This window comes from Oncorhynchus kisutch, linkage group LG27, assembly GCF_002021735.2.
Source record: "Oncorhynchus kisutch isolate 150728-3 linkage group LG27, Okis_V2, whole genome shotgun sequence".
NCBI classification, from domain to species: Eukaryota; Metazoa; Chordata; class Actinopteri; order Salmoniformes; family Salmonidae; genus Oncorhynchus; species Oncorhynchus kisutch.
In genome coordinates, this window is record NC_034200.2 from 33,597,357 (window position 1) to 33,607,391 (window position 10,035).

Here is a 10,035-nt window from a genome sequence, read left to right on the forward strand (position 1 = left end):
GCCTAACACATCAAAGTGTGGAATAAGACAATGGGTATGAATATGTTCTGTAATCACTATTGCTAAGGTATTGATAATAGAATTCATAATATAATTTATATACATATTTTATTAAAAAATGTATTCCTACTATTCATCCTTCCTCAAGATATAGTCCCGACACAATTCTAGGGTTACTTGGTCATTCGTTCGGTTTGGTTGCCATAGATGCGACCCAGTCGTTCAGTTTTTTTGTTCTGTATCTATGGACGCGACCCAGTCATTTATTCTAAATGTTCCATTGCCATACTGGCTGACAACGTTCTTATACCTTGCTTGCTAGCTCGCCAACTACGGCTAACTTACAGTCACGTCAAACAGTGAAGCCAAAATAACAAAGTACAGTAGCTGCATTTGTGTTTAAGCTGTTTCTTAGTGGCATTTATTTGGATATATCCATAACTATGAGCTAAAGATGAGCGATCAGCTGTACATTTCAATCTCTTGACACAATGATGAAAATAATCATGGCCTCTAAACCTTCAAGCTGCATACTGGACCCTATTCCAACTAAACTACTGAAAGAGCTGCTTCCTGTGCTTGGCCCTCCTATGTTGAACATAATAAACGGCTCTCTATCCACTGGATGTGTACCAAACTCACTAAAAGTGGCAGTAATAAAGCCTCTCTTGAAAAAGCCAAACCTTGACCCAGAAAATATAAAAAACTATCGGCCTATATCGAATCTTCCATTCCTCTCAAAAATTTTAGAGAAGGCTGTTGCGCAGCAACTCACTGCCTTCCTGAAGACAAACAATGTATACGAAATGCTTCAGTCTGGTTTTAGACCCCATCATAGCACTGAGACGGCACTTGTGAAGGTGGTAAATGACATTTTAATGGCATCGGACCGAGGCTCTGCATCTGTCCTCGTGCTCCTAGACCTTAGTGCTGCTTTTGATACCATCGATCACCACATTCTTTTGGAGAGATTGGAAACCCAAATTGGTCTACACGGACATGTTCTGGCCTGGTTTAGATCTTATCTGTCGGAAAGATATCAGTTTGTCTCTGTGAATGGTTTGTCCTGACAAATCAACTGTAAATTTCGGTGTTCCTCAAGGTTCCGTTTTAGGACCACTATTGTTTTCACTATATATTTTACCTCTTGGGGATGTTATTCGAAAACATAATGTAAACTTTCACTGCTATGCGGATGACACACAGCTGTACATTTCAATGAAACATGGTGAAGCCCCAAAATTGCCCTCGCTAGAAGCATGTGTTTCAGACATAAGGAAGTGGATGGCTGCAAACTTTCTACTATTAAACTCGGACAAAACAGAGATGCTTGTTCTAGGTCCCAAGAAACAAAGAGATCTTCTGTTGAATCTGACAATTAATCTTAATGGTTGTACAGTCGTCTCAAATAAAACTGAAGGACCTCGGCGTTACTCTGGACCCTGATCTCTCTTTTGAAGAACATATCAAGACCATTTCGAGGACAGCTTTTTTCCATCTACTTAACATTGCAAAAATCAGAAACTTTCTGTCCAAAAATGATGCAGAAAAATTAATCCATGCTTTTGTCACTTCTAGGTTAGACTACTGCAATGCTCTATTTTCCGGCTACCCGGATAAAGCACTAAATAAACTTCAGTTAGTGCTAAATACGGCTGCTAGAATCCTGACTAGAACCCAAAAAATGTATCATATTACTCCAGTGCTAGCCTCTCTACACTGGCTTCCTGTCAAAGCAAGGGCTGATTTCAAGGTTTTACTGCTAACCTACAAAGCATTACATGGGCTTGCTCCTACCTATCTCTCTGATTTGGTCCTGCCGTACATACCTACACGTACGCTACGGTCACAAGATGCAGGCCTCCTAATTGTCCCTAGAATTTCTAAGCAAACAGCTGGAGGCAGGGCTTTCTCCTATAGAGCTCCATTTTTATGGAACGGTCTGCCTACCCATGTCAGAGACGCCAACTCGGTCTCAACCTTTAAGTCTTTACTGAAGACTCATCTCTTCAGTGGGTCATATGATTGAGTGTAGTCTGGCCCAGGAGTGGGAAGGTGAACGGAAAGGCTCTGGAGCAACGAACCGCCCTTGCTGTCTCTGCCTGGCCGGTTCCTCTCTTTCCACTGGGATTCTCTGCCTCTAACCCTATTACAGGGGCTGAGTCACTGGCTTGCTGGGGCTCTCTCATGCCGTCCCTGGAGGGGGTGTGTCACCTGAGTGGGTTGATTCACTGTTGTGGTCATCCTGTCTGGGTTGGCGCCCCCACCTTGGGTTGTGCCGTGGCGGAGATCTTTGTGGGCTATACTCAGCCTTGTCTCAGGATGGTAAGTTGGTGGTTGAAGATATCCCTCTAGTGGTGTGGGGGCTGTGCTTTGGCAAAGTGGGTGGGGTTATATCCTTCCTGTTTGGCCCTGTCCGGGGGTGTCCTCGGATGGGGCCACAGTGTCTCCTGACCCCTCCTGTCTCAGCCTCCAGTATTTATGCTGCAGTAGTTTATGTGTCGGGGGGCTGGGGTCAGTTTGTTATATCTGGAGTACTTCTCCTGTCCTATTCGGTGTCCTGTGTGAATCTAAGTGTGCGTTCTCTAATTCTCTCCTCTCTTTCTTTCTCTCTCTCGGAGGACCTGAGCCCTAGGACCATGCCCCAGGACTACCTGACATGATGACTCCTTGCTGTCCCCAGTCCACCTGGCCATGCTGCTGTTCCAGTTTCAACTGACCTGAGCCCTAGGACCATGCCCCAGGACTACCTGACATGATGACTCCTTGCTGTCCCCAGTCCACCTGGCCATGCTGCTGCTCCAGTTTCAACTTCCACCTGACTGTTCTGCCTTATTATTATTCGACCATGCTGGTCATTTATGAACATTTGAACATCTTGGCCATGTTCTGTTATAATCTCCACCCGGCACAGCCAGAAGAGGACTGGCCACCCCACATAGCCTGGTTCCTCTCTAGGTTTCTTCCTAGGTATTGGCCTTTCTAGGGAGTTTTTCCTAGCCACCATGCTTCTACACCTGCATTGCTTGCTGTTTGGGGTTTTAGGCTGGGTTTCTGTACAGCACTTTGAGATATCAGCTGATGTACGAAGGGCTATATAAATACATTTGATTTGATTTGATTTCACCTGGTGTAGAAAATGAGCTCTCTCGTCAGGACACTTGTTGAGAGGAGCCAACAACACAGCTAACACAATCACTTCAGTCTGAAGCTGGATAGAGTTAACCATCTATAATTTCATTTAATTTACCTGTTTTCTATTGATAGTTCTTTGTATATATCCTTAAAAATTATGCTGATTCATGATTTCGACTGGCTGAGAAAAGCTGCCTGCCCGTCTGTCTCATTGCGACTCCCGACATGTTCATTACTATGGGACAGCTGGAGATCGAATTTGTATATTGAAACAATGTCTCTCCGACATTTGCAACAGATCCAAGGTTTATACAAATCTCTGCTGATGACAACTAAATGTTAGTCTAAAAGAAATGTGAGATGCTTTTTATAGTGGAGATGAAGTTTATAAATCGCCTGGCTGGGCTGATGAGACAGTGGATTGCGCAGCCAGATGGAACAAAGTAAATAGGCATTTTTAAAGTCATAGATTTAGCCAGTGGTAATTTGTGGAATAGACACTCGGCTGGAATGCGGTTTTAAACAATCAGCCTTCAGGATTAGACACACCTTTTGTATAAATGTACAATATCCTGTAGACCAAGCATTGGCATCACCCCTACATCTGTGGCTGGTGTGTGTGTTTACATTAGTGGTGATGGACAATCAGAATACAGGCATGTATTGTACCTGTTCCTTCCCCCCAGAGCCAGGCACTAGCATCACCCCTACAGCTCTGTGTTAGAGTGTGTGTGTGCGTACATTGTTTACGTAAGTGGCAATCACTTTAACATATAAAGGAAATGTTCTATATATACATGTAAAATGGTTTAGGCCCACACATTGGGGAGGTGGGTTAAAGTAAAAAATAAAATAGAAAAACAATTAAAAACAGAATGTTAAAAAATCACATGAGTTGAGGTAGCAACAACTCATTAAGGATAATGAAACTACATTTTATTACATTACAGCCTTATTCTAAAATGGATTGAATAAAAAAAAGCAATTTACACACAATATCCCATAATGACAAAGCAAAAACAGGTTTAGAAATGATTGCAAATGTATAAAATTCATATTCACATAAGTATTCAGACCCTTTGCTAAGAGACTCGAAATTGAGCTCATGTGCATCCTGTTCCATTGATCATCCTTGAGATGTTTCTACAACTTGATTGGAGTACACCTGTAGTAAATTGATTGGACATGATTTGGAAAGGCACACACCTCTCTCTCTCTCTATATATATATATATTAAATAAATACAAATTAAATACAAATTTAAAAAAATGTATTTCACCTTTTATTTATACACACTGTAGGTCAGTTGAGAACAAGTTCTCATTTACAACTGCGACCTGGCCAAGATAAAGCAGTGCGACAAAAAAAAAAAGAGTTAAAAGTACAGTCAATAACACTATATACAGTGTGTGCAAATGGAGTAAGGAGGTAAGGCAGTAAATAGCCCATAGTCGCGAAGTAATTACAATTTAGCAAATTAAGACTGGAGTGATAGATGTGCAGATGATGATGTGCAAGTAGAAATACTGGTGTGCAAAAAAGTAAATAAAAACAATATGGGGATGAGGTAGGTTGTTGGATGGGCTATTTACAGACGGGCTATGTACAGCTGCAGTGATTGGTAAGCTGCTCAGATAGCTGATGCTTTAAGTGAGGGAGATAAGTCTCCAACTTCAGCTATTTTTGCAGTTCGTTCCAGTCACTGGCAGCAGAGAACTGGAAGGAAAGGTGGCCAAAGGAGGTGTTGGCTTTGGGGATGACCAGTGAGATATACCTGCTGGAGCACGTGCTACGGGTGTTGTTATGGTGACCAGTGAGCTGAGATGAGGCGGGGCTTTACCGAGCAGACTTATAGATGACCTGGAGCCAGTGGGTCTGGCAACGAATATGTAGGAGGGCCAGCCGAAGAGAGCATACAGATCGCAGTGGTGGGTAGTATATGGGGCTTTGGCTATTTTGTAAATGACATCGCCGAAGTCGAGGATCGGCAGGATAGTCATTTTTACGGGGGTATGTTTGGCGGAGTGAGTGAATGAGGCTTTGTTGCAAAATAGGAAGCAGATTCTAGATTTAATTTTAGATTAGAGATGCTTAATATGAGTCTGGATGGAGAGTTTACAGTCTAGCCAGACACCTAGGTATTTGTAGTTGTCCACATATTCTAAGTCAGAACCGTCCAGAGTAGTGATGCTTGTCAGGCAGGCGGGTGCGGGCAGCGATCGGTTGAAGAGCATGCATTTAGTTTTACTAGCATTTAAGAGCAGTTGGAGGCCACGGAAGGAGTGTTGTATGGCATTGAAGCTTGTTTGGAGGTTTGTTAACACAGTGCCCAATGAGCCAGATGTATACAGAATGGTGTTGTCTGCGTAGAAGTGGATCAAGGAATCACCAGCAGCAAGAGCGACATCATTGATATATACAGAGAAAAGAGTCTGCCTGAGAATTGAACCCTGTGGTACCCCCATAGACTGCCAGAGGTCACCAGGCCCTCCGATTTGACACAATGAACTCTGAGAAGTAGTTGGTGAACCAGGCGAGGCAGTCATGAAGTTAAAACAATTGTCCGTAGAGCTCCGTGATGTGATTGTGTCAAGGCACAGATTTTTTTTACATTTGTTTTTATTTTACCTTTACATAACCAGGTAAGCCAGTTGAGAACATGTTCTCATTTACAACTGCGACCTGGCCAAGATAAAACAAAGCAGTGCGACAAAAACAACACAGAGTTACACATGGGATAAACAAACGTACAGTCAATAACACAAGATCAAATCAAATGTATTTATATAGCCCTTCCTACATCAGCTGATATCTCGAAGTGCTGTACAGAAACCCAGCCTAAAACCCCAAACAGCAAGCAATGCAGGTGTAGAAGCACGGTGGCTAGGAAAAACACCCTAGAAAGGCCAAAACCTAGGACGAAACCTAGAGGAACCAGGCTGAGGGGTGGCCAGTCCTCTTCTGGCTGTGCCGGGTGGAGATTATAACAGAACATGGCCAAGATGTTCGAATATTCATAAATTACCAGCATGGTCAAATAATAATAATCACAGGCAGAACAGTTGAAACTGGAGCAGCAGCACAGCCAGGTGGACTGGGGACAGCAAGGAGTCATCATGCCAGGTAATCCTGAGACATGGTCCTAGGGCTCAGGTCTTCCGAGAGAGAGAAAGAGAATTAGAGAGCATACTTAAATTCACACAGGACACCAGATAAGACAGGAGAAGTACTCCAGATATAACAAACTGACCCTAGCCCCCCGTTAAACTACTGCAGCATAAATACTGGAGGCTGAGACAGAAGGGGTCAGGAGACACTGTGGCCCCATCTGATGACTCCCCCGAAAAAGGCCAAACAGGAAGGATATAACCCCACCCACTTTGCCAAAGCACAGCCCCCACACCACTAGAGGGATATCTTCAACCACCAACTTATCATCCTGAGACAAGGCCGAGTATAGCCCAAAGATCTCCGCCATGGCACAACCCAAGGGGGGGCGCCAACCCAGACAGGATGATCACATCAGTGACACACCCCTCCTAGGGATGGCATGGAAGAGCACCAGTAAGCCAGTGACTCAGCCCCTGTAATAGGGTTAGAGGCAGAGAATTTCAGTGGAAAGAGGGGAACCGGCCAGTCAGAGACAGCAAGGGCGGTTCGTTGCACCAGAGCCTTTCCGTTCACCTTCACACTCCTGGGCCAGACTACACTCAATCATATGACCCACTGAAGAGATGAGTCTTCAGTAAAGACAAAGTTTGAGACCGAGTTTGCGTCTCTCACATGGGGAGGCAGACCATTCCATAAAAATGGAGCTCTATAGGAGAAAGCCCTGCCTCCAGCTGTTCGCTTAGAAATTCTAGGGACAGCCTCCCGGGTGGGGCAGTGGTTAAGGGCGCTGTACTGTTGTGCCACCAGAGACTCTGGGTTCGTGCCCAGGCTCTGTCGTAACCGGCCGCGACCGGGAGGTCCGTGGGGCGACGTACAATTGGCCTAGCGTCGTCCGGGTTAGGGAGGGTTTGGCCGGTAGGGAAATCCTTGTCTCATCGCGCACCAGCGACTCCTGTGGCGAGCCGGGCGCAGTGCACGCTAACCAAGGTTGCCAAGTGCATGGTGTTTCCTCCGACACATTGGTGCGGCTGGCTTCCGGGTTGGATGGCGCTGTGTTAAGAAGCAGTGCGGCTTGGTTGGGTTGTGTATCGGAGGACTCATGACTTTCAACCTTCGTCTCTCCTGAGCCCGTACGGGAGTTGTAGCGATGAGACAAGATAGTAGCTACTAAAAACAATTGGATACCACGAAATTGGAGAGAAAAGGGGTTTAATTCACACACAAAAAAATTATTCTAGGGACAATTAGGAGGCCTGCGTCTTGTGACCGTAGCGTACGTGTAGGTATGTACGGGAGGACCAAATCAGAGAGATAGGTAGGAGCAAGCCCATGTAATGCTTTATAGGTTAGCAGTAAAACCTTGAAATCAGCCCTTGCCTTGACAGGAAGCCAGTGTAGGGAGGCTAGCACTGGAGTAATATGTTAAAAAAATGTTGGCTCTAGTCAGGATTCTAGCAGCCGTATTTAGCACTAACTGAAGTTTATTTAGTGCTTTATCCGGGTAGCTGGAAAGTAGAGCATTGCAGTAGTCTAACCTAGAAGTAACAAAAGCATGGATTCATTTTTCTGCATCATTTTTGGACAGAAAGTTTCAGATTTTTGCAATGTTACGTAGATGGAAAAAAGCTGTCCTTGAAACAGTCTTGATATGTTCGTCAAAAGAGAGATCAGGGTCCAGAGTAACGCAGAGGTCCTTCACAGTTTTATTTGAGACGACTGTACAACCATTAAGATTAATTGTCAGATTCAACAGAAGATCTCTTTGTTTCTCGGGACCTAGAACAAGCATCTCCGTTTTGTCAGAGTTTAAAAGTAGAAAGTTTGCAGCCATCCACTTCCTTATGTCTGAAACACAGGCTTCTAGCGAGGGCAATTTTGGGGCTTCACCATGTTGTTTCATTGAAATGTACAGCTGTGTGTCATCCGCATAGCAGTGAAAGTTAACATTATGTTTTCAAATGACATCCCCAAGAGGTAATATATATATATTAGTTAAAACAATAGTGGTCCTAAAACGGAACCTTGAGGAACACCGAAATTTACAGATGATGACAAACCATTCACAGAGACAAACTGATATCTTTCCGACAGATAAGATCTAAACCAGGCCAGAACTTGTCCATGTAGACCAATTTGGGTTTCCAATCTCTCCAAAAGAATGTGGTGATCGATGGTATCAAAAGCAGCACTAAGGTCTAGGAGCACGAGGACAGATGTAAAGCCTCGGTCTGATGCCATTAAAAGGTCATTTACCACCTTCACAAGTGCAGTCTCAGTGCTATGATGGGGTCTAAAACCAGACTGAAGCACTTCGTATAGATTGTTTGTCTTCAGGAAGGCAGTGAGTTGCTGCGCAACAGCCTTTTCTAAAAATTGAGAGGAATGGAAGATCTGATATAGGCCAATTAGTTTTTTATATTTTCTGGGTCAAGGTTTGGCTTTTTCAAGAGACTTTATTACTGCCACTTTTAGTGAGTTTGGTACACATCTGGCGGATAGAGAGCCGTTTATTATGTTCAACATAGGAGGGCCAAGCACAGGAAGCAGCTCTTTCAGTAGTTTAGTTGGAATAAGGTCCAGTATGCAGCTTGAAGGTTTAGAGGCCATGATTATTTTCAGCATTGTGTCAAGAGATATAGTACTAAAACACTTGAGTGTCTCTCTTGATCCTAGGTCCTGGCAGAGTTGTGCAGACTCAGGACAACTGAGCTTTGAAGGAATACGCAGATTTAAAGAGGAGTCCGTAATTTGCTTTCTAATAATCATGATCTTTTCCTCAAAGAAGTTCATGAATTTATTACTGCTGAAGTGAAAGCCATCCTCTCTTGGGGAATGCTGCTTTTTAGTTAGCTTTGCGACAGTATCAAAAATAAATTTCGGATTGTTCTTATTTTCCTCAATTAAGTTGGAAAAATAGGATGATGGAGCAGCAGTAAGGGCTCTTCGATACTGCACGGTACTGTCTTTCCAAGCTAGTCGGAAGACTTCCAGTTTGGTGTGGCGCCATTTCCGTTCCAATTTTCTGGAAGCTTGCTTTAGAGCTCGGGTATTTTCTGTATACCAGGGAGCTAGTTTCTTATGAGAAATGTTTTTAGGGATGCAACTGCATCTAGGGTATTGCGCAAGGTTAAATTGAGTTCCTCAGTTAGGTGGTTAACTGATTTTTGTCCTCTGACGTCCTTGGGTAGACAGAGGGAGTCTGGAAGGGCATCAAGGAATCTGTGTTGTCTGTAAATTTATAGCACGACTTTTGATGCTCCTTGGTTGGGGTCTGAGCAGATTATTTGTTGCAATTGCAAATGTAATAAAATGGTGGTCCGATAGTCCAGGATTATGAGGAAAAACATTAAGATCCACAACATTCATTCCATGGGACAAAACTAGGTCCAGAGTATGACTGTGACCGTGAGTAGGTCCAGAGACATGCTGGACAAAACCCACTGAGTCGATGATGGCTCCGAAAGCCTTTTGGAGTGGGTCTGTGGACTTTTCCATGTGAATATTAAAGTCACCAAAGACTAGAATATTATCTGCTATGACTACAAGGTCTGATAGGAATTCAGTGAACTCAATGAGGAATGCTGTATATGGCCCAGGAGGCCTGTAAACAGTAGCTATAAAAAGTGATTGAGTAGGCTGCATAGATTATGACTAGAAGCTCAAAAGACGAAAACTTATTTTTTTGTGGTTTTTTTTGTAAGTTGACATTTGCTATCGGAAATGTTAGCAACACCTCCGCTTTTGCGGGATGCACGGCGGATATGGTCACTAGTGTAACCAGGAGGTGAG